Here is a 26,878-nt window from a genome sequence, read left to right on the forward strand (position 1 = left end):
TGTTATTTTACCTTTATTTATAAGGATATGTCACACTTTAGACAATATTTACTTTTGTATGCCGTATCTTGAGTTACTGGAATATAATGGTCATTTAGAGGCATATTTGTATGCACCCTTAGATACACTTTAGTCATATTTTACCTAGTATGTTTCTACTTATTGGCAGAATGTATAATTTTTTCTAATATCTCTACTTTTTATATGAAGACCATCATGCACAGACAGCATGCGTTAGAGAGTATTCACTGCCATTTTAAGTTTTGGAAGAGTTGTATAGAGTTATTAGTTATTTTAATGGCCTCGGAGTTATTTTTTTATTAAAACTTCATTCTTTTTAAAAATCTCACAATAAACACTAGTGTATGCTCCTGATAATATCTTCTATTTGCTTCTTGCTCCTCTGGCAAATAACCTGGTGATGAATGGAATGTTATTGAAATTTCTGATTCTTGTCGCTGTTTATTTCTCCTTTACTTCTGCTTATTTTGATTCACGTGTGTGGGTGTTTGCTTGTATGTGTAGGTGTGACATGTAAATAGACAACCTTAGGAGGTCAAAAGAGGGTGTTGGATCCCCAGGAACTAGAGTTACCAAAGATTTTTGTGTATCATGCAGGTGCTGGCAAATGAACTCGGTCCTCTGCCAGAGTGTCAAGAGCTCCTAAGTGTTGATCCACCTCACCAGCCCCCTATTGTTTTTCTTTATTACTCTACTCAAATAATCTGCCCTTCTCTGAACTCTCCCTTAGATTTTCCATATAATACCTTGCTTTGCAGGTGAAATGCATTAATCTCTTGCATGATTATTTATTATGTAAGCTTTACAGTTAGTTTTAAGTCAGTGTGGCTATTGTTTGTTTCCTTTGTGTAAAAGATCGAGTATTAAAATACAAAGATTATAAGTATAACTGTACTGTTTAAATGAGATATAAAACAGAAAATACCAGATATGTAGCTGGTAAATGGTGAAATAGAAATACCAGAGAGGAGTTTTGCCACAGAATAAAGGTTTTATGTTTTAAAGATTGCTAATTGGAAAGTGTATTAGTCTTGAACTGAAATCAGAAAACTAAAGAAGTGAGGGAGGATTCATAAGGAAAGAACCTCAAAAGGGGACTAATGCCTAGTACTAAAAACCTAGACAACTATACAGACCTACTGATGTCAAGGGTCTTAAAGGGGATCCCACAACTATCAATTTACTAAGCCAGCTTATCCCAAACTATGTTCTCAATATTTATTATTATACCCACAGATAAGCATAGTCTCCCATCTTTATCAAGGAACCTTCTCTTTGCAAGAATAAAGACAATTATAGAAAACCACAACAGATCAAGATGCAGAATTGTGGCCCTCAGCCCCAATTGATATATCTACAACACAACTTCTGTGCATAATCACCAGGAATCATTGCAGAATAGGGACAGTAAGAATGTAATAGCCATAGGTTTGCTATGAAATTATGTCTCCTAGAAATTTCAGAAGTTATACTGATGAAGTCTCACTAATATGACAGTCTAAACAAGGGTGATAGCAGTAAGCATGCTACTGTGGATGATGAAAATCTCATGAACCAAAACCCTTACCCAGGAAGTACAGGCAATTACTGAATCCTAAAAGCGGGGAAATTGTTTTCTCTGGGGAAGAGAATATGAATTGGATATTAAATATCAAATGGTCAACCCTGAAAACAATATACAAGTAATAAGGTGCAAACTGGCCAGATTATATTTACTCATTAAAGTGTATGTTTGTGTGTGTGTGTGTGTGTGTGTGTGTATGTGTATAACAATTAAAGCAAAAAGAGGCCATGAAACTGAAAGAGATAAGCGGGGATCTTATATCAGAGTTCTGAGGGAGGACAGGTAGGGGGAAATGATGTAATTATATTTTAATCTCAAAAAATAATTAAAACAGGAAATAACAGTGAAATTTTTGCATGATAATTATCAGGAAGCAAACTATGATGAGGTCAAATATCAGTGTGATGAAAACAGCATGATACAAGAAGAGCCAAAACGAAAAGATGTTTAATATAATTTAATCATTTTCACAAATATTTTTTACTCCCATGCAGCATTTATCTGAGGACAAAACACTATTTCTGAAATACAACAAGGAGGGGTTTGAAACATATATATCAAGGATGTCTACTGTTTAAAATTATAGAAAGAAATGTTTTTATACTTATTGGATACTTTCTTGTTTATTTTTTACTCTTTACACTTTGCTGCTGAAGGCTCACCACCCAGCTTCCAAATAAATAACACAGAAGTTTATACTTACTTATGAATGTCCAACCTTATCTTAAATTGTTTCTAGCCAAAATAACTTGTCTACCTTTTACCTCTGGGCTTTTACCTTTCTTTATTTCTGTATATATTTTCTTTGTTTCTTTTTTTGTGTCTGACTATGTGGCTGGGTAACTGGTCCCTTCTCATCATTCCTTGATCCTTTCTTCCATGTTTCTCCTCCTCTTTTATTCTCTCTGTCTGCCAGACCTGTCTAACTTTTCTTGCTATTGGCCATTCAGTTCTTTATTTAATCAATATGGTATTTTAGATGAAGTAACAAAGCTTCATAGAGTTAAACAAATGCAGCATAAAACACATCTTTGCATCACTAAAACAAATGTTTCACAGCATAAACAAATATAACACATCTTAAAATAACATTCCACAAAAGAATACAATAGAGAACAATTAATCAATTCATATTTTAAATGATGCCATTTTAAGAAATAATCAATAAAATCTGTTAATACTCATATTTAATGAATAAAAATGAATTTGGGAAATTGGACTTCTATTATTCTAATAGTGGGAATTTCAGACAATGTAAAGAATTTGTTAGCTCTGGTTCTGGGATTGAAAGTGAGGGATAAAGATACCAACACGAATGATTTGTTCTTTGATCCTGCCAACTAGCACTTTCAACTCTGTCTTTCATTTAATGACATCTATGTAGTGACATTTCATTGGTATTTTAATAAAAATAAAGCTTGCCTGAAGATCAGAGAGTAAAACAGACCCACTGGTAAGTCTTACAGGTCAGGTGGTGGTGACGCACACCTTTAATCCCAGTACCCATATAAATTTGCCATAGAAACCAGGCAGTAGAAGTGAATGTCTTTAATCCCAGCCCTAAAGAGGAATATAAAATGAGAAGAGACAGCACTCAGATACAGGCTCATTCTGAGGGGTCCTCAAGGCAGGATCACCATTTCAGATTGTGATGTGGGAGACCCCTCTGTGTGATTGCAATACATGAATAAAGAAACTGTGTTTTCCGGTCAATAGGGAAGAACTTTGGTAGGCAGGGAAGACAGAACTTAATGCTGAAAGAAAGAAGGGTGGTGTCAGGGGGAAGCTATGGAGCCACCGCCAGAGCCAAATCTTTGCTGGTAAGCCACTGCCATGTGGCGATATACCGATTAATAGAAATGGGTTAAATTAGGATATAAGAGTTAGCCCATAAGAAGTTAGAGCTAATGGGCCAAACAGTGATTTAATTGATACAATTTCTATGTGGCTATTTCAGCTCTGGGTGACCAGGACAAACAAGTGGGCCCTCTTCCTACAAGACTGAGATAGAGTTAAAAGCCAGCGGTTTGCCATTTTGGTTTTCTGACCTTCAGATTGAATCTATTATCAGTTTCTGGGTTTTTATTAATCATGCTACATTTGGCAAACAGTGTTTGAGGTACCTTGGACATCTAGATGTCTAAAGAAAGAAAGATAGCTGTCCAAAAATAATCACCAAACAAAGAAAAATCTGACTTCTGATATTCTCTGTAGGATAAAATCTCACTACTTAGACATACATATCTTCGTATTTGCAGTTAGAGTTTGTCTCACTCCTTTTAGAAACTCAAACGTGCTTATTAAAGTGAAATCCAAAATCTCTGTCTCATCACAAAAGAGCCATCTGATACAGGACAGATGAAAAATCAAATATTTAAGAACTATCTTATTGCCACTAACCTCATAATCCTTTGGTTTTATTGACTCCTTAACAGTTTTTGTTAAGGTAAATGTTTTATAAGATTTATATGTATGCATATATATAAGGTATGGGAGGCCCTTTTGTCTATGTGTTGCTTTTATTGGTTAATGAATAAAGAAACTGGCCTGGCAAGGTAGAACTTAGTTAGCAAGGAAAACTAAGCTGAATACTGGGAGAATGGAGTCTGAGTGAGGGGAACGTCATGGGGCTGCCGCCAGAGACAGACACACTGAAACCTAGCCTGTAGGCCACAAGCCTCATGGTAAAATATAAAATAATGGAGATGGGTTAATTCTATATGTAAGAACTAGCTAGCAATATGCTAAAGTAATTGGCCAAGCAATGATTTAAATAATACAGTTTCTGTGTGGCTATTTCGGGAGTCTGTTCAGCTGGGAAACGAGTAGGTGGCCTCCTTACTCATATATATTTAAACTTTTTGATATAAATGGTCATATAGATAACTAACTAATTCTAAAAATAAGTTTAATTTACCTTCCTGTGCAAGATTTCATGTTTGAGTCTCTATCAGTTTTCTGCACTAAACCATGAGCACACCTAAAAGGAAACTTTAAAGTCTCCATAAGGAGAATGGGGCCCCACGACAAGGATTCCTCTAGGACTATGATATTATCACTAAGCTAAAAAATACCACCTAAAGATTGACTTTGGACTAAAAACTGCTCAGGATAATTTTGAGATGGCTAGCTAAGATAATTCAGCAGAACAGACTACTGTAGCCAAGATTTGAGACAAGCCCCACACATTACTACTACACAGAGAATGAACAACAAATGATGAAACTACCTCTCTCTTATTTGCCAATTAGCCAAAAAAAAAAAATTCTCTTTAGGATCTCCTAAAGATACTGTAACCACAAACATCAGTATGCAAATTTTAGTAAATTTAACATGACACCTACATTCCAAAGTGGTCAGGTAGATAGGTTTTAATTGTTCAATGGATTATGGATATTTGTCATTGTTTAGGGGTGTTGGCTACAAGTTATTAGTAATGATCAGAAAAAAAAAGCTAAGTAAAGGAAATTATATTCAAGGTTCTTGTTTTGCAAGGAAAAAAAGGGGATGTAGGTACGGTAGGAGAAAAGAGTGAATAGATTATTAAACCAACTCAGAAAAAGGGAAGATATAGATATGATAAGAAAGAGGTTGATTATTGAATCTACTTTTAAAAAGAAACTATGAATTTTAAATATTTTACATTGGATTAGTCTTTTGTATATTGTACACAAATTTCGTATAGTGATACAATTTTGAGATTTTTTGTTAAAATATGCTATACATACATTTCTAATTTTTTCCAAGATATTGTGCCTGTACATTTCATTTAACTATGTAATGCAAATTTCTAGTCTTTGAAAGTTATTATTAGCAACTGTTTAGGATAATAAAGAAATGAAAGTTAGTAGTTAGTTACCTATTATAATCAAACATGTAGTCACATTACATATATTTTAAGGTCAAACAAAGACATATTTTAGATAAATAGGTCATCTTCAAACAATTCAGAGATCTACAAAATATGACATTTAAGATGTTTTAATAGCATAAGCTCTTTTTAAAGATAATAAGAGAGGTCTGCTCCTGATTGCGCCAATCTACTACAGAGAAGATAATGGGCATTGAAGAAACTCCACAAGGAGATTACTTTCTTTGTGGTAAAAATAAATCACATGGTAAGGAAATATATTTGCTTCAACTGCTGGCACTATGCTGTCCTAATCGGACAAAAAGGACACAAAAGGAAGTGACTGGCAAACATTGTCAGGACAAGGAGGCACTTCTTCAGAGTATCCTGTTTCACAAAAAAGCACATCAGATATGCTAGAACTGAAGACTGAAGATAGATTCCCCAACTCTGCAGAGGAACTTTGGGTGACTGTCCAGACAGCCAGTTCTTTCTGTCATTTCTCAATTTTTTTTGGAAGTTGCTTGTTCGCACTTCCTGCTTATCAGTTAATATTATTTCCTTCTTGGGTTCCTAAGGGAGTTGAAGACTATATTGTTATAGTTAAAGTTGTCCTTGTTTATCTGACATAAAAATGAAGTTATGATAGAAAGTAAATTAGGTACAGAACTTTGGACTCACCAAGAAAGAAAACATACGGATTATTTTCTCTAAATTTGTCAAATAAAAATGGACTAGACATTGCTATTGTATTTATTGCCTGTATAAATTGTATATAGTCATTGTACTTATTATCTATAGTTTGTCTTATATTAGTTATAGTCTTTTTTATTTTAGATGAAAAGGGGAAATGTAATAGTATTTCAATAAATAAAGCTTGCTTGAAAATCAGAGAGTAAAATAGCCTTACAGACTAGGTATTGGTGATATACTTTAATCCCAGTAGTCACACTAGTTTGCCATAGACATCGGGGGTGAGGGGAAGTAGTGCATGCCTTTAATTACAGCCCTAGAGAGGAATATAAGATGGGAAGAGACAGCTCTCAGACACAGTCTCATTCTGGGGATTCCTGGAGGCAGGATCAACATTTCAGACTGAGATAGATATAAGAGCCAGTGATTGGCTGTTTTTCTTTTCTGACCTTCAGATTGAACCCCAATATCAATCTTTTGGTTTTTATTAACTGTACTATACATCTATGTTCATTTCTTTACTTGATGATAAATAAGGAAAGAGTATTCACACATAAAGAAATGGAATGGTAGAGGCTATGTGAAGTGATTTTATGAAGAAAGCAGTCAGATGTACTCAGAGGACTATGTTGTTCTGTCACAGCACAGAAAGCGATGGTGATGGATGAAAGAGAGAAGAATCTTGATGGTAGAGCATATTATTGAGTTGCAATGGTACCTTACTTTCATTACCTCACACGGTTTGAGACCATGTAACTTGCAACTCTTTCTATCTCCACCCAAGTTTTAACACGTAGCCAATTGTCTGTCCTTAATAGTTTAATAGCACTTTTCGTATGAAGATATATTTTGTATTATCATATATGAAACATTTTGAATTACGTATATGAAAACCTGCATACGTTAGTAATCAAGTACATTTATGTTGCATATTAATATCGACTTAACATAGTCAGGTGAATTGATTGCAAATGTTCAAATGACCAAAGAGAATAAAGTGCGATTTTTCATTTTAAATTTTTGATCAAATACCATGATCTTCTGGATTGAAACGAGCATAATATGTTATTTTAATCAAGGTTGAAGCACCTAATTTCATATATTTATTATATAGGTAGCAATATTTGACTTTTTCCATTTAGAATATTATTTTCTAATCTCTTAATCCATCAATTAATTGTTCTACAAGTAGTCTGTGATACATATAGTGATAAATTTGTTCTAAACACTATGCTGAGGATTATTGTCCACACCAAATTCTTATGCTGAAGCCCTAACTCTATGAATGGTAGCATTTAAGGTGGAAAGAGATAATTGAGTTTAGATGAGGCCTTGAACATTAAACTTTCAAGAAAGCATTCATAGTGGTAGTGAAAAATCTGATATGTACACCCAGTAGAATTTTCTTATTCCATGAAGAAAATAATATTATGACATTTGAATGAAATTATTAGGTTCCTGACATTATTGCAAATGTGAGGGAGAAAAGACCCAGAAACACAAACAATAGAGCTGTATGTTTTTAATGTTATAGCTTCGTGTACATGGGCATCAGTACGGGTGTTGTTTATGGTATTAAAATTGGAACTATAAGGGATTAAATAGAGTTTTAATGAAGAAGGTACAATAGAAAAACATATGGTACAAAAGTGAAATGGGGCTACTGGGAGAGGACAGATACCCATGGGCATGCTGGGGAAAGAGGGAAGAATGGGGAAAAAGTTGCAAAAATGTGCATGAAGATATCAAAATACACATTTTTGTAACTTTTAATGCTAATACAAAAATATATCGCGGCTATTATCTTGGCATTTTTGTGGAACTCCATACAGTGGGAGCAGGTACATCTCTGACTTCTTTGCCTGCTCTTGGAATGGTTTTCCTCCTATTGCATTGCCTTGTCCAGGAGGAGTATGATGGCTTTTACCTTGTTTTATTGCATCTTGCTTTGTCCTGTTTGGCTGTCATCTCTTCTAGGACTGTTCAATGTTGAAGAGGAAACAGAGGGGAAGTGGATCTGGGTACAGGAAAATGGGGTTCGAGTGAGGAGAGTGGAGGGAGGGGAAACTGTAGTCTGGTTGTATTATATGATGGAAGAATCTTCTCATTATTTGGTGTTTTGTTTGCTGTTTAATTTTAAATTTTTTATTCACTTTACTTACCTAACACAGTCCTCCCTCCTCCTACTCCTACTGTCTTCCCCGACTCCCATCCCTCCTCAGAAAGGTAAGGCCTCCCATGGCGAGTCATCAGAGACCCATATCAAGTTGAGGCAGGATCAAGTCTTCCCCCCTCCCCCCACCCCCCGGCCGCCCAACCCGGCATCAAGACTGAGCAAGGTATCCAACCATAGGCAATGGGGGTCAAAAAGCATGCACCAGAAATAGATCCTGGTTCCACTGCCAGGGGCCCCACAAACACTAAGCCACAGAACCTGCAGAAGGCCTATTTAGGCCCTGTGCAGGCTTCCCAGCTGTCTGTCCAGTCTGTGAGCTACCACTAGCTTGAGTTGGCTATCTTTGTTGTTTTCTCCATCATAATCTTGATCCTCCTTGGTCATAGGATCCCTTCTCCCTCTCTTCAACTGAACTCCAGGAGCTCAGCCCTGTGCTTACCTGTGGATCTCCGTGTCTGCTTCCTTCAGTTACCAGATGTAGGGTCTGCGATGACAATTATGTTAGACACTAATCTAATTATATGGGAAGGCCAGTTCAGGCACCCTCTCCACTATCGCCAGAATCTTAGCTGGGGTTGTCCTTGTGAATTCCTGAGAATTTCCCTGGCACCAGGTTTCTCCTTAACCCCACAGTGGCTCCCTCTATCAAGATATCTCTTTCATTGCTCTCCCTCTGCATTTGTCTTCCAAGTCAAACATCCTGTTTGCTCCTATTCTCATACCCCATTTTCTCCCCTCTATCTGCCTGTTCTCGTCTTCTGAGAGATCTGATCTCTTTCTCCTTCTTAGGGTGATGCTTGCATGTCCCTCTTAGGATTCTTCTTATTGCCTAGCTCCTCTGGGAGCTTTGTGGTTTAGAGTCTCTTGCTTTACATCTAATATTCGCTTATGAGTGAGTACACAACATGTTTGTCTTTCTGGGTCTGGGTTACTTCACTCTGAATGATTCCTTTTCTGTTCACTGTTATAGTACCCTTAGGTGAATAATAAAAGTAACTTCTGAGAAATCCATTATATTTCCATGGTCAAACATAAGTGAGTAAGGTATCCATTGCATTTTAAAACTAAACCAATTCATTTAGTCAAGGGCCAGTATTGCCTGAAATAGTGAAGGAAGTGTGCATGTGTGTTTATTTTAGTTAATAGAGCCATTAAAATGTTGTCAATGAAAAATATCTTTCAATCTATTTTTACATCAGTTACATCTTGTGAATATTAGCTTTTATATTTGTTGATAATTTTTAGTGTATTGTGAAATTACCCTTTTGTTTTTGTTGTTTAATTTATTTACCTTTTGAGACAGGGTTTTTTGTGTAAGAACCCAATCTAGTCTTTAATTCATTTTTGCTTGTTTTTTGTTTTAGTTAGTTGTTTTTAAGGACAGGGTTTCTCTGTGTATTTTTAGAGCATGTCCTGGAATTTCTCTGTAGACCAGGATGGCCTCAAACTCACTGAGTTCTGTCTGCTTCTGCCACTCAAATGCTGGGATTAAAGTGATGTGACATCACACTTATCAGACAAAGAACATCACCAACTGACTGCCAGTACTTGGCAGGCTTCAAATACAAAACAGAATGATCAGAGCCAGGCAGCATGTAACTACTATTCCTGAAGGTCATGAAGATGAGTCTAGGCTCACGGGGCCTGGAATTGGTTGAGGTATACAAATCCATGCCTGATGGAGGCAGAAGCATTTCGATGTCAATAATGTGCAGATGTACCAAGATGTCATCAAGATGAGTACCACATGCAGTGCTATATGGATTTTATCATCTGAGTCACCAACTCTAAGTCCTAAGAGGCCAAGGACGGGGAGAAGATGTCCTGGAGACATTGCATAGAAGCATTCTCCAAGGCAGGCAATAACAAAGACATAAGAGCCAGCACGTGTCCTACATAGGCCATTGCTTTCACTTGTATGCCTTTGTCCAGAAAAGGAAGCGTAGATACCAAGGACCTAGCTCATGATTTCCTTCATGTCCACTGTTCCGGACAGTCACCTGCCAAGTCCTCTCTCCTTGAACTTGTCCACAATGTTACTCCAATCATCTTCATCAGACTGATGGGTTGATGTTCCCCTAGATTAGCATTATGACAAATTCTTGGGATTTCAGAACAGGGCAGCTGTCACCAGGTCAATCTACAAGGTTGAGTATACACATATCCTTAGCAGAGGAGGGTCTGTCACTGTGGATTTGTGGTGACTACTTCTCTTCTGCCCAGATTTATCTCTGGCAACTGATAAAAAAAAATATCCAGTAACAGTGGATACTGGAGAAAAAAGATCTATACAGAACAGAACAAAGAGATGGCTGTAAAGACATAGTATAAATGTTTAAATATGGAGAATTATCAGACTATTCAAAGCAAATTAAAGACTTTTTAGGTAAAGGATACGGAGTGGAGGCTGGAGATGCATTTCTAAGGAGAAGAGATGAGAGTAGAATGGAAGAAGACAAGAGGAAATCACTAGGTGGTTGAGAACTCTGTGACTGCAAATAACATGGAGGAAATGTAAATACGTTAAACAATGAATAATGTTAAATAGTGCAATAGTTGAAAACATTATGCTGGTGTAGTTAAAAACTATACATTTACAAAATTTCAATAGTGGTGAAAGGGTAACTTCAAATGTCTACTTCAGAAAATGCCAGCATACTGAAATCACTAAATACATTGGTATACGATTAAGAAAACAAAATAATTCTGTTGTATGGAAATTTTTCTTCAAATTGGAAACTAATTTAGTTTTGTATTGCATATAATTTTTTTTATCACAGAGATCTCATAGTTCCTTTGTGTCACCAACACTTTGTGTGTGCAGAATGTAGAGAATACTTGTATTTATTTTGTGAAGGGATGAGATCTTTGTTTCAGGACTGTGGTAAATGAACATGAGGCTGTTGCTCATAAAAATCACTAAACTTCTTTGTTTTATAAATTATCTTAAGGACACTAGACTATCTTTGGTGAAGTTTACTAATAGATGTTTATTGCAAGACACAATTGAGTTGCACAGAAGAAAAATAAATAGGGCCATTACAGATTTTCACATATATTAGCTAAAAGTCTACTTTCTCCCAATAGGTTGCAAATATTGTGGTGATCTCTTTCAATCTGAGTTATTTCTGATTGTGTGTATTGCTCCTGGAACATTTCAGCATCTATTGTAAAAATCCCTGGAGAAGCAATGATGATCATTTAATTATTGTGTGTCAACTGCTTGGTTATTATATATCATTTAGAGTCACTTTAATTAAAAAGTTCACTGAATATTCTGACATTGTCTACATAATGTGAATTAACACAAGAGCTATTTGAGAGGAGAACTACTTTAAATAGGACCATAGAGATCACATTTTGAAACCGGATCTTTAACTCAGTACTTCTTAAAAATAAGTCTTGGAGAATTGTTTGTGCTGCACTATGAATTTAGGGTGAAGACTGGATTCCTCTGTATTTACTGTGTGTCCCCTTGCTGTCAATATGATGAAAACTAAGAAAAAATGAACCTAGTGCTAATAAACCATGAAATAGACATGTGCATCTTTATGGTCCTCGGGGTTGCAATGAATGGCGGCATTGTGGGACAGTGGTCTGTACCCTGTCATTTGGTTTTTAATTAAATGCAGCTTGGCCAGTAGCCAGGCAGGTAGTAGAGAAAGAACAACTAAAGTAAAAGAATTCTGGGAAGAGGAAAGCTCAGTCTGCAGTCATCATTCAGATGTAGAGGAAGCAAGGTGGGAACGCCTCACTAAGAAAGTTACCAAGCCAAGTGCCTAACATAGACAAGGATAATGGGTTAATTACAAATACAAGAATTAATTAACGAGAAGCCTGAGCTAATCGGCCAACCAGTTTATAATTAATGTAGCACACCTCTGTGTATTTCTTTGGGAACGAACGGCTGCGGGAGAGGGCAGGACAGAAACTTTAGTCAACAGAATGGTTTTTAACTCATGTTAGGGGAGAGTGCATTATGTCTGTGATATATTTCTGTGATAAATAGATCCTTTCTTGTTTTTGTTTATGTTTTTTTTTTTAAAAAAAATGATGAACTATTTGCAGAAGTGCTACATCCTGTACTGTTGTATTAAGATTAGGGGCATAAAGTAAAAAAAAAAAAAAAAAAAAAAATCATCCATTCAACAAAATCCCAAAAAGTAACCATCTTCATTAGGATTGCTATTTCTGTGATGAAACCAAAGACACTTGGAAAAAAGATTGGAGGAATGTATTTATTCAACTTATACGTCCACATCTCTGGAAGTTCGGATAGGAACTCAAGCAAGACAGGAACCTGGAAGCAGAAGCTGAAGCAGAGAACACAGGTGTTGCCTCTTACTGGCTTGCTACCTATGACTTGCTCAGCCTGCTTTCTTACAGAAGCCAGGACCCATCAGCCCATGTAGAGCACCACCCACCATGGCCTGAACCCACTCTCATCAACCAGTAAGAAAATGTCCTACAAGTTTGTCTACTGCCTGATATTTTCTCAATTGAGATTCTTTCCTCTCAAGTGACTTTAGATTATATCAAGTTGACATGAAACTAGCTATCGCAGTAACCAAAACAAGACATAAGCTCTCTTTCCAGGGAAGTTAACATCACATGAGTTTTGGAAGTGAACACATGAGTGAGTAGGGTTAGAGACAGGTGAATGCTCAGAGCTTGGTGAAAAGCCATTGTAATTAAAATAAGAACACCAGGTTCAAATGGAGACACTGTCTCAATGAATAAATAACTGAAGAATAAGAATAGGAGAGTACATCCAGGGTTGACATCTGATTTCTACATGGTCAGATACAGGCAAGTGTGTCTAGACACATGTGCCGGCACACACACATACGTATACGCACATACATACACACACTAAAATAAGTAAATATCAAGTTCTTAAATTTTAGTATTTAATTTGAAAGTTACACAAAATAAAATAGAAGTTAGTAATTGTGTAAATTTTAAAGCTTTATTAACTCAAAGTCTTTAAAGATCAGCTAAGTTACAATTCTTTTTAGAGCTTTCATCAATGTTTTAGTTCTTCTTCCCCTCCCCCACAGGCCTGCATGTCTAGACATAGGACACCAAAGCGATGGTATCAGTAGCTCAGATTATAAACAAAATGTTTTCTTAGTCTAAAATCATTTATTTAACAACATATTCCATTCCATTGTAGTATCTTACTTAGACTGTATTTCAAATTGTATTGCAGTTTTCACAAAAAAAAAAAAAAAAAAAAGGTTTAAAAAGTTATTCCCCTTAACAGCAGGCACAGAAACTGGAAAGTTTTGATAACTTACCTGCCTCATTGCTGAAACCAAGTGCGTGACAAAATGCATGCTTTCAGGGACGATGGTTTCTTTATACTCACTGTTACAAATTGAAGCTCATTACTAGAGGCATGTCACAATGGCAGGAGCTTGGGTGAGCTGTGCATTCACAGACAGGAAGCAGGGAGTAATGATCCTTCTCGCTCAGGCCCTCCTGTGCTAGGGTTACTGATGTGTGCTATTACACCAAGCTTTTAGCATGGGTGCTGGAATCTAAAACCCAGTGCTCATTCTTTTGCACAAGACATTGTACCAACTGGGTAATCTTTCTAACCCAAAATTTAAGTATTTCAAAATCACTCTTTACAACTCTTTTATTAAAAATTGAATTATTCTTCAATTATATTTATTACCAGTTTTTCTCACAACATTTCATCTATTTCTTTGCATGGTTACATTAGAAGACAAATTCTCCATTCCTATCATTTTACTATTTCCGTATTAATAGTGTCATGTATCAGTGGGCAGAAAAGAGTAACTGTTCTCCTTATTGGAGATGCAAATACTGCTAAGGCTTGAGAAGACAAGTCTAATAATGGAAAGGCATGTGGAGACCCATATTTCTCTACTACATTGGTTGGAGAGATCCTGTTACTGTAAAATTTAAAGAAGTAATTAGAACAAATAACATAATGAATGAATGAAATGATCAGAGGAAGTTTTTCAGGAAAAACAAATGATAGTTCCAAGTTTCAAAGCCCTATCAGAGTGTGGTGTCTGAGCAGGAAGACTGCGTGGATGAAAGAGTGACTGACAGTTGGGATGGAGTAAAAAAAAGAAGTTAATGGATTAATGGAGGGATTGACTGGGCTGCCTCTTGTGAGTCTTGGGAAGACTTTGGCTCCTGCTATGAATGACAGCAAAGGCTTGTAAGTAGGAGAGAGATACAATACCTAGGTCAACTTTGAAGGACCAGAACTGGGTAGAGAACAGATTAGGCAGAATTGAGGAAAGATGCAAGGAGACAAGATTGAATAATGTTATAATTTTTCAGATAAAAGTTAATAATACTATCCTCCTTGGTATTGTTGTGTGATGTCTGAAGCACTGTGCTATGAAAGCAGCTAAATCTTATTTTCAAAATTATATTAGATGTATATATGTGCTGTAAGTGCTAGAGTTTTCCTTTTGACTTTTGAAAGTTATACCGATTTAATGCTCTGAAATAGGCAAATCTGCTTCATATTTTCATCATATTTAGTTTAAATTATCTACATCAATAAATCCAAAGTCAATTGTTTGTCTGAAAGACTGCTCAAACCACCTAAAATATGAGATAAAATGGCACTTATGCTTTTATGAAGTATGCTATGACAAAATCCATGTTAATAACTATTTTTAAGGTTCTTTATTCCATTGTATGCAGTTTTGGCATTCTCTAGTTTTTGAGAAATTTAGCTATAACATTTTATGAGACGTACATTTGCATTTAGCTCATCTCCTACTCTCTTCCTTATTTGCATCTGCTTCAGGGTTTATTAAAAATGTTACCAGAATTTAATTTAGTCAGTCTTTGAAAATATTGTTTACTATTTTCTTTCTCATTTAATTCTTCTTGTATGCTTTCGTACTTTGTAATTTTATTCTCTCATCTTTTTGAGGATGTGATTTTCCATAATTCTAATTGCTGTCTTGAGTGTAAAGCTTTTTCCTATGTTTTTTGATGAGAACTATATCCATGCTTTATTTCTTTATTTACAAAATAAACAGTTGTATCAAGGTGCATTTCTCCTTTAAGCACCAGATTAGCAAGTCACAGAAATTTTGCAATATATCTCATGCATTTTTGTGAGTTCATGTTTGTGCTTAGACTTTTAATACTTTGTTTTGTTAGTATGTAGGCTTTTGACATTTTTAGTTGGTATTTGATTATGGATTCCTAATTTTATTCTCTCATGGTTCACCATTTTACCTATTTACTAGGCACGTATCACAAATGGGACACTTTAATCACTTCAACTCAGGTTTTATCTTACATTTTCCATTATTTGTTATTTATATTGTTTAGAGGGAATTTCTTCATCTCCTTTCTTTGCTCTCTATATTCTCCTAACTCTGAATCCATTTTGTTTTTCACATCAGCTACTGAATAATTTATTTTAGTTATTAATATTTGCATACCATACTTTCATCGCTTATATATTCCACACATTTTTAGTCCTATTAGGTTTATTTTATGTTTATTCAAAGTGTAATTTGTTATGAACAGCCAGACCTGCAGTTGACATAAATACATTTATGAGAGTCGGGTGTGAAGAATGAAGGTGGAACATACCATCCTCACAGCCCACCCTGTGACTTCCCCTGTATTCTCTCCAACAGACTTAGCTCTACTGCTCTCTCAATGTTACTTCATAAACCACATTTAGCTATGGGGTAGAAAGTGCTGTTCATGATTACAAGTAAGTCAGGCGGTGATGCAAAGAGCAGTTAATGAAGCATGAAAATCAGCATTACATACATCACCATCTGAAAATTCATTCCTGCTCTTCTTTCAGAAATCAGAACAGACTGACTACGATTTTGGTTTATCCTTTATTTTTGTGTGTTTTCATTGCAAGTTGTCTTCCTTGAAATATCTTAATTTGAAATGACCTCAGAATATGGTGTTCAGAAAAAACCTTGCAAGAAGTCTGAGTGTGAGGATGAAAAGATTCAAAAATGAGAAGAAATGAACATCAGAATTATAATGTAGAAGCCTATATTTACAGATACTATACTACTATAGTTTTTAAACAACAAATTCAAAAAAAATTAAAGCCTTGATTCATATTTGCTGATTTTTGTTGTTTTGTTTTTTGGTTTTTTGCTTCAGTACCCTATGCTTATAGTCATACAATGTTGTTGTTTCCATAACTGAAAGCAATTCTGTAACTCACATGCTCAAAATGCTGGATTTTTCATAAATATTAGCAATTTACTATGATTTTACTGATAATAAGTTGATCACAGCAGAAATCATCTGTATGTTCATTGTAACTATTGCATACCATTCACCAGGCAAATGATTCTAGTCTCTTGATTCCCTTTTAATTTAGCCTTGATTTTTTTGTTAATATCATACTTATTTACATTAACTTTTAACTCTGTCAAATTTACTGGACACCTAAACTGGTTTAACCTGCTATCCAGATACTGATCACTGTTACAAAAAACATAGAACAAAAAGGGGATAGTCTTGTATTTTTACTGAAAATAACTCAAGTGGGCATTACAAATTATATTGAGATTATTCTACATCCTTGCAGAAAATCCACACCATTTTCTTCAGCAAGATTTTCCTATATTCCTTCTTGGTTTTAAATCTATTAACTAGATTTACAAGTTTACTCTATTGATTACCTTATAATATTCAACACCAGCAAGAAAGACTTACTGGAGGAACAGTTCTTTAACTCTCTGTGGGAAAATCTGTAAATCAGTGAATATATTTACCACATTATCTATATTCTTATTTCTACAAAAGAAGAACTCAACTTTTATTCCTCCGTTTGGATATACAGCACATTCATATAAGCCTTAATTACCTTTAGTATCTTAGCCACTCAGGTGTCATCAGCCTATCACCTTGCGAATAATTAGCATCCCAACAATGGTAAGTATGTCTTTGAAGGAATTTCAAAGTCACTCCTACTAGATTTTTTTCCCAGTGAACTGAAAGAATAAATATATGAATTGGTAACTACTTTAGTTTGCTAGGTTCTAATGATGATATTGGCAAACTATATCAGATCTGACTTTTCAAACAATGTTTTATACATTTGTTTTATGAAGTGGTATCAGCTAAGGGGAAATAAATATTAAAGTCCTATCTCAGAGTATCTTTAAATAAGATATTGCCCAAGAAAATTTCCTTGAAGCAAATAGAACTCATGTGAAAAAATATGTATTTATTAAGAGAAAACTAATATGTAACATTAAATGCTCTGTTCTTTTTTTTTTTTTTCTTTCAATGAACCAACTTTATTCCCCGAGGGGTGCACCGTTCCTGGACATACTGCAATACCAGGTCGATGCGTGGAGTGGACGGAGCAAGCTCCTATTCCAACTCCTAATTACAAAAATACATTTAATATATTGTCCTCAGATAGAGGACGTATCAGATATTAAACTGATAAGAACAGATACTACACTTGATCTTAGCCAAAAGGCCGAGAAGCGATTAAATGCTCTGTTCTTGTCATTGTAATGTAGATTATTGGTATAAAATACAACATATAGTTTCCTATAAAGGCCATCATTTGTTTGTAAGTCTTGTCCAGGTTGTTGGATAGTTCTTCTTTAAATCCTCACGTATCTGTGGACAAAGACCAATGGGGAAAAATACTTGCAATGTGAGAATTTAAGATGTTGATCTTTCGTAATCATAAGAGAAACACTCAAAATACTATGACTTAATTGTATTTACAATTGAACAAACATTTTTTTTTTTCAAAACTGCAAATAAATCCTGAGGGGGAGAAAGAGAGGAAAAAGGAAAAAAGGAAGGGAAGGGCAGGGAAGGGGAAAGAGGAGGGAAGGAAAGAGAAGGAAAATGATAAATGGAAGAAAGAATGGAAGGAAAATAAGAAAGAACTGGTAAAAAGATTCAATTCAATTAAATGACTTATTTAGGATTGCGACTTCATTGCTTATTACCCAAGTACTCACATTCTTTGTGGGGGGAAGCTGTTAAGTCCAACCAATATTACCCACCCAAGCTTCCTAGATGAGATCACTTTAATTGCTTTGCTAATGGTAGATTCGATGGAGATGGGTATTCAGGGATTTCCTTTAATGGAATTTATGCAGGTTCTTTTATCATATATACACACTGTTAGTTTGTTCTTCAACTGTCTGGTATCTAATTGCAAAAAGTTCTGTGAAGCATATCTTGGGCTTTCTAAATTTCTAACTTCTTTCTTTAAAGTTGATTTTTTTGAGTAAGTAGTATGAATTAGTAAATTTGTATTAAGGTGATAAGAATGATCATCACCTTGATAAAACAATGCTTGTAATTTCACACTTTGGCAGTTTTAATGAGGAAGCAACAGTTAACTTTATTCTGAATATTCCCTCTCCCAATATATTTGAGAATTCGCTTAGTATGTCCTTTCTCTTCTTCAGCAAAAGAGATGCAAAAGCAAGCTACAAAAATAACAGAAACTTAAATCAAAATGGAACCACCAGTCACTGTAAAGCATGCCTTGCTTTTTGCAGAGACAATTTAAGTCACCTCTTCTTGACTATATTATTTTAATGGACTATGACCTTTCTGTGAGAGCATCATGGCACAGGGACAGATGGTTTCGGAAGCCAATAGCATAGATATCACGCTTATTGTTCTGATTAGCTTATAGATGTTGACATTCACAACTGGAACAGTGGATATTCTCTCAAAGTTTCTCTGTCTTTGAGGAGACTATTAATCTTTAAAAATTAAAACTAGATTTTAAAAGAAAATACTTGTAATCATTTCCAGATACACAAACACAAAAAATCACAGATTTTCTAGTAGAATAGTATACTAATGAAATATTGTACAATGATATCTTTAGAAAGAAGAGTCATGATTTCAATAAATGATGATTCAAAGCAAAAAGATATGTCATTTATCTAGATTCAGTGTAAGTACAATATTATATGTCTGCTGATACTTTCTTTTATTTCTCTCCAATTTTTATTTTCCCTGTAAAGGGAACTAACTTTATTGTATAATAATATAATAGAGCATCTTTTATTAACTTTGTTTCATAAATGTGATTTCAACTTTGGATAATTGATTGTGTCTCATAGAAATCATTTCTAAGAATTCTGATTTTAGTGCATTTCAATTAAGAAACAAACTGTTGTAGGATATAGGACCTCACTGTGAAACCGGAAGCTGTGTTAATAAAATCAAGCATGCAACTTGTTGACAGGAATTAGCCATGGAGAGCATGGAGGAACTAGGAAGATAGAGAGATGCACAGTAAAAAATAGAGAGGCACCTGGAGTTTCGTGGTCTTTTTGGTTTGGGACTGTTATATGAGACTCTCTCATGCTGGGTCTCCAGCCAAAATTGAAGGTCAGCTGGTTGCTTCTCGGCATCCCTGATCCAGCAGGTTTTCACCCGAACATATGACTCCTGAGTCTTTATTGGTAAATAGAGTGATAGAGACATAGTCAAAAGCTACATTTGTCAGCAATAGAGTCAGTGCAGGTGGAACTAAAAGTCCCGGCAGGCCACAGTCTAAGTAGCAAGGAGCTGTTTCTAGGCAGGGCCACGGGGCCACAGACAGTACTTAAAATATCAGTAAATTCAGGCAAAAAAAATCAGTAAATATTTTGTAAAATTTAAGTATTTATTAATGAACATATATGTGGAAAGTAAAAAATTACACAACTACCAAAAAATAACACTGAAGAAACGTTACATGACCTAATTTTTGGTGGTAACATTTTTGGATATTACATCAATGGCATGATATCTGAAAAGATATGTTGCTAAAATATTCTTCATAAGAATTCTGTGCTTGTTAATATAATATTGTCAAGAGAATGAGAAGACATGTATGAACTGAAAAAAAAAGAGCCCCGCTAAGTGTGAGCAGCACCATTCCATACAAAGGAAAAAGGGGAGATGTGAGCAAGCCTTCACTACTGTTTCTGGGCTGCAGGTAGAATGGGACTAGATAATTCCTTAATCATGTCACCATGCTTTCCTGACATGATAAACTATATTCCCTCAATCTGCAAGCCAAGATAAGTCTTTCTTCTCTTAAATTGCTCTTTTCAAATATTTATGGTATAGTCTTGGTACAAGTAACTAATGTACTACCTAGATTGCCCATTCATTATCAGTGGGAATTTAAGATGTTATTGCTAACCTGAGCTCGTGGTAGCTACAAATCCTAGACCGACAGCAGGGGAACCTGTATGGCGCTGACGTAGGTGTTTTGCATGTGGGTGTCAGCTTTGTAGCTTGATCTGTTTGTGGAGCCAGAGTAGTGGGACCAGGATCTGATCCTGGCACGTTGGCTGGCTTTTTGATACCTATTCCTTATTTGCTCAGTCTTGGTGCAGAGAGGAAGAACCTGGTCCTGCCCCAACTTGTTATGCAATGTATTGTTGACTCCAATGGGAGTCTTTACCCTTTTTGAGGAGTAGATGGAGAAAGGGATAGGAAGGATGTGGGGATAGGGAAAGGAAGGAGAGGAGGGAGGGTAAACTTGTTTGAATGTAAAAAAAAAAGTATAATTGTGAAGGAAAATTTGAAGTTTCTTCATAAACAAAATATATAGTGACCTTGTGATATAGTAATCATAATTTTCACTATTAGTTAAAACAATCTGAATCCATTGAAACCTGCACACTTTATTCATAATTATCAATATTTATAGGAAGTTAAAAAATGTTCTTCAGTTTATAAATGAATTAAATAGTGTTCCATCAATACAAAGCAAAGCTTTTCAGGCTTAAGATAAAATAAAAAACAAAAAAAAACCATCAATTAATGGGCTCTGTAAGTTGTGCATGTTTGTATGTGTGTGTGTGTGTGTGTGTGTGTTGAGGGTGGAGCGGTGGGCTGTGTTCCTGCCGCCCCAGCTCCTGCATGCTAGCTTATCCCCTGAAATAATTATACAGAAACTGTATTCTTGTAAACACTTCCTGGCCCATTAGTTATAACCCCTTATTAGCTAGCTCTTACATATTGATCTAACCCATTTCTAATATCCGTATTGCCACTTGAGTGTGGCTTACCGGGACAAGTCTAATGGGCATCCATCTCAGAGAGGAGAGTCATAGCGACTGACTGACTCGGCTTCTTTCTCCCAGCATTCTGTTCTGTCTATTCTGCCTACCTAATTTTCTGTCCTATCAGGGCCAAGGCAGTTTCTTTATTTAACCAATGGAATCAACACAAAACAGAAGACTCTCCCACATCATGTGTGTGTTTAAAAATAATGAGGAAGAAGAGGCCATGACTTTCAGAAGGAGTCATGCTGGAGTATATGGGAGGAGTTGAATGGGGAGACATAGGGGTGATAACTAAGTAGATAAAATATTCATATATGATAGTTTAAAAAACAAAAGTTTTAAATCAAAAGTTTCCTCAAGCTGTGAAAAGATATGGAAATAGCACATATATATTGCTAAGTGAGAGATGCAAATTCTATGTATATTTTGACGAAATAATGGCATCTTTAACAAAAGCCAAAATGTTAAAGACAATAAAAATAATAGCAGTTTCCAGGTGATTTTTGAGCATTAAATATACTATGTACAACAATAATGCATCCATGTTATTGTGACACATGGAATATAGAAAGCCAAGCAGAGGCCCAAACTCAATTTGGGTTGCAGAAATGTTTCTATTTATGTTCATAAATTTGAAATTATATACCATTCTAGGAATGATATTCTTAGAGGAAGAGATAGTATATATGTACTGTTTGTATAGTTTTTTCTTAAATCATATTTTTTAACTTAATTGTGTTTTGCTCAGTAATTATCTAGAACAAATAATTTCAGATAACATTTCATTAAGGCAACATTTTATGCTATATTTACTTAGGCATTTTATAATATGAATATTAAATTTAAAGATAGATAATGTCTAGCAATTGATACACACATTTCCTATAATCATTTTTATTAAAATATCAGTGGATTAATATTCTGGGCAGATGAAAAACTATGTACACTTATGATGATAATTTGTATTGTATGATCTATTATATTGAACACAATTTGTACATATTATTTCATATATTATTCCAAACAAAAATATATATCATATATATTATATAATCTTACTTAAGTGAAAGGTAAAAATAATTTATGAAATCTAAGGTATTTATAAATACTAACTAAGTAATTTCTGTTCCTTTTTGAAGTAAATATGTTACATTTTATTTAGGCGGAAGATTGATTTTTTTAAGACTTTAAAAGCAAAAGTATTGTGTAAATTCTCAGTCATGCTAATTTGCATGTGATCTATAAAATTGTAAAACATTTTATTGTTCAAGATACTGTATCATACAACTATTTTTTAATTTATTTACTCTTAGGAAAAAAATCTTTATTTACAAAAATTTTTCAATTTTTGATTTCAGCATGGTCATTTAATATGGGTTCACTTTTATTGATAAGTGTTCAATTATCTAAATGAAGCATGCACACATAAAGATATACTTAAAGCTAACAGAAGTTAAATGTTTTGTAGCCACTCTTTAGCTAAGATTAGGGCAAAGACTCAAATATACATACTCAGTTTGCTGTGAGACACTTTTACAAATTAAACATTCCTTGATCAATAAAATAGATAATTTTAGTTTTCTACTATACATTATTTTCAACCATTTTATTTCTGTATGTGAAATTATTACTGGTATGAGAATAGATTCTCTTTTACGAGCCCTTCTAGCTTCAAACATGAATCTCAAAGAATATTATATTGGCCAGGTATATATGGACATTCATAGCTCCTAAGAAGCACTGAATGCTCCATACATTGTGATGTACTACTGAATAAGGCCTATTGAAAAAAAGCATTTTAAAAAGTACAGTTGACAGTAGAGATTTTTTAATGAGAATTTGATGTACCTATTTCATCGAAATAGTTTTCAAAAAATTTCATATAGTAAATAGTAAATATTATTTTTCTCTTTCTATTTTATTTCTTCGAATTTAAATATGTTGCTGATGTCCTGTACATCTTACAAACAAGAAAGATCTGATCTGTTAAGTGAGATTTCCACAAAATTTAGATATTAATTTATTTAGCTAGACTATAGCTAGATTAGAATATTATTTATTTACAAACCATGCACAGTCCTTAGAAAACTAATTATGCAATTTTCGTCAAAGTAAGTGTTGACTGTCCTAAATTGGAATTTATCAAGCTTGAGAGACACTGCAAAAAAATGTTCACTGTTGTCAAAATCATTTTTATAACTAATTTTAGGAAATCTATGAAGTAACTTTTTGATGTCCTTGGCTTCAATTTAAATTTAAAACCCTCTATTTTATCTCAGCACACTCCTCAATACAAGAACAGCCACATAGCAGTCAATGACTAAATGAACTGTTTTAGGAAGTAGCCAGGTTATGAATTGAAGGGTTAAAAGAGAAGTCAGTGGACTCTTGTTACACGTGGTAGGATGTGAGCATGTGCATTGGAAGTGGTGGGTAATGGAAAGTATCACTGAAGTGAAAAAAGTCTTGGTTAAAGACAATACTGCAACCTTCAAAATTAAGAAAGAGTTAGGTAAGCCTGATGCTGAGAATTCAAAATACTTTCTGGTAGTTTCTTTTCTGCACTTATTAAATATGAAGTGGTATTTGGAGGTCCAAACAAGGAGCTCAGGGAACAGCATGGCAGTAGATAGAGCTTGTGACTCTCTGGTTTCTACACAGAATGTATTCATCTATGTCTAAATGAGTATAAGGCTGAATTTTCAAACCTTCCAAGGACCTTGCAGTAAGCATGGAAATGGGCTTCTCAGATTGCTCTTTTGAAAAGGAAGAAGTCTAAAGGGAGTGGAGTAAGCAGAGGTTACAGCCACCATTTTTTTTTCAGATTTGTTTTAGTAAAAGGAAGGAAGGAAGGAAGGAAGGGAGGGAGGGAGGGAGGGAGGGAGGGAGGAAGGAAGTATCTTAAACTAACTTTATGACTCTTACAAGATAGTTCATTCTTGGAAGCTGAGACAAGTAGTTTTCAAAAGCAAGTACTCTGTATTTTAACATGCTTCATCCCAGTGAGTAATAACTCACTTAAAATACTGTGTCTGATTGGCATGGCCCTGACAGTCCCCACAGCCTATAAATCTGACCCACCTGTTCTTTTCTGTATTATCCCCTTTCAATATAGAGGAACCTCTGAATAGAACTTTATTCCATTGTCCTTTTTCAGAGATGTTTGTGAAAAGAATGAGCTGATAAGATATCATGATAAATCAAAAGACAAGAGCACAATGAGTTAAATTCAAGGGAAAACTAGGAGAATGTGTTAACAATATTGTGAAAGTATGACTGAGTCAGAATATAAGGAACACGTTCCGTGACATGCTGGTGTCAGATTGAACTAACTGAGAATGCGAGGAAGCTGTGGAAGAAGATGCAAGATACATAGATTACTTTAGAATTCTAAGTGAGAGAATGGAAAGAAACAGACAGAACGGTCAGATGAAAACAAAATACAGTTGTGATTTGTACTGTTAAAAAGGACCAGCTTTAACATGCAAAGTGAAAGAAATTCTGGAAGGAGAGGTCCTAACTGTGAAGCTAAGGAATAAAAATTTCCCAAGGAGCTAAAAGGAACAGTGCAGCTCTAAGTGACAGGACCAGGATTTGAACTCAAGCCAAAGTTCCTGTTCTGTGAAGTGAACCGCAGAACACAAACATGGGACAAAAGAGATCACAGAAACCTCAGTCACAGAAAAGCATTGTATTAAAAAATCAATTCATATAAATTTCAAAGCAAATTAAAATCTTTCCAATACACTACAAAAAGCAATTTACTTTATGGTAGGTTTATTGATTAGCCAAATGTGTGCTACCAGAGTATTAACAGTCACAGACATTGCTCAGGGCAGAAAAATCATTATTTGTTTTCTTCAGGAGAGATAATTTGTATTTATCCTTAGAAGGAATAAAATAAATCATGCAACTTGGAGTTTCTGTCTAGATGATATAAGTATTATCCCTATTTTCCAAATCTCACATAAGACTTATTTTCACATTCACAGCTGCTAAATCATTATTCACTGCATGCATAAGCAGTCCAGATGTTCTTTCTGATTAATGAGGTATAGCTAAATTTATGGTAGTTTCCATGTGGTAACTACACAATTATTGATGCTGTCAGGAAACTCTCCCTGCTTTCTGATAATGGGACATAGGCTGCTAGAACAGTGCTGCTTGTCTGTTCTTCTTGTCGCCTATAATCCTGCACATCGATAAAACTCCTTGCACTGTCTGTGAAGCTCTCAACCACAGCATTCTGCAGAATGCATGCTCTATGGATGTCGGGGAGAAGAGTCTTGCATTTTGACTTTTCATGCAGTCCATTATTTACTCAGCAATCTCTCCAATTGTCAGTGATAACAAAGAAAGCCAATAAAGCTTTTATTCATATTCCTTTGTTGTGCACTGGTAATTTTTGCCAGTTTATTTGTGGAATAGTTTTAGGAGCTTGGGTTGTTCAGGCAATTAAGTTCAAGTAAAGACGCAGAAGTAAAGAATACAGGAAAGAGGCCCATCGGGAATTGTAAGCAGTAGGATGATTTTATACTGCTCCACAGGTATAGTCTATTTGTATTCTTGCCATTAGGCAGTAAGTGTTGATTGCTTAGGTTCATTTTATTTTTTTGTGCATGAACGTGGGATGGCAAGATGACTCCACAGTGAAATGAAATTACCCCCTCAGCCTGACAAGCTGAGTTTGACTCACAGGATCTACACGGTACAAAGAGAGAAGCAGCTTCCGCAAGGTTTGCTATGACTGCTATGCGAGGGCCATGGGACTTCCATTCCCACACGGATTTACATACATACACACACAGACCAAGTAAGGAAATATATATAATTTAAAAATTAAAATGCTCCTTGGACTGGAGACGGAGGGGGAGGGGAGTAAGAGGAGGGGAAAGGAAATGGGAGGCAGTGAGGAGGCGGAGATTTTTAATAAAAATATTTAAAAAACATCTTACATAAAGTAGCAGAAACTAAAAAAAAAAAAAATTAAAGTGAGACAAGTCTGTGAAATACCCCATGCAATTCGCTGGATGTAGCAGCAGTACTATTGAATTTACTCACTCAAATTTCAGGATAAACTTTTAAGGTGATTGAAGGGACTGTTCTTTGTTCAGTCTTTCACCATGAAAGTGCACTGCTGTGCAGGACCTAGTCGTGCTTGTCCCCAGGAGGTGATAATCAGTGTCTGAGGGGTGAATGAAGAAGCATGAATGAATGAACAGATATAATGAACATCTTACCAAGCTGGTTGATCTTTTAGACCCCTATCAGTTAGAAAATTGATGACATATTAGTTCATCTTAAAAGAGAGTAGAAAAATAGCTGCTGGCTTTTGATTTCCTCTAATCAAAATTGTTTAAGGAACTTCAACTTGAAATTTGTGTTTTTTAATCTTAAGGGATGGTTTCTCTAGTTCTTTGAGAATGGTAATTTGGAAACAGTACAGAAGACTATGGATCTTGTGTCATATGTTTACTGAGCTACATGCTGGAGAAGACCCGGGGCCCTGGACATACTTCTGCAGA

General features: G+C 35.2%; 1 non-coding gene across 1 annotated transcript; it reads right to left on the reverse strand.

The window, feature by feature from the left end:
• Window positions 1-17,606: 17,606 nt before the first annotated feature.
• LOC121463539 lies at window positions 17,607-17,797 on the reverse strand. Its single transcript, XR_005976448.1, has one exon. It is a non-coding gene; the product is annotated as a U2 spliceosomal RNA (small nuclear RNA).
• Window positions 17,798-26,878: the final 9,081 nt, after the last annotated feature.

Source organism: Microtus oregoni, unplaced genomic scaffold (assembly GCF_018167655.1).
Source record: "Microtus oregoni isolate MIOR12 unplaced genomic scaffold, Mior012 000026F_ref0000081, whole genome shotgun sequence".
In the NCBI taxonomy this organism is placed as follows: domain Eukaryota; kingdom Metazoa; phylum Chordata; class Mammalia; order Rodentia; family Cricetidae; genus Microtus; species Microtus oregoni.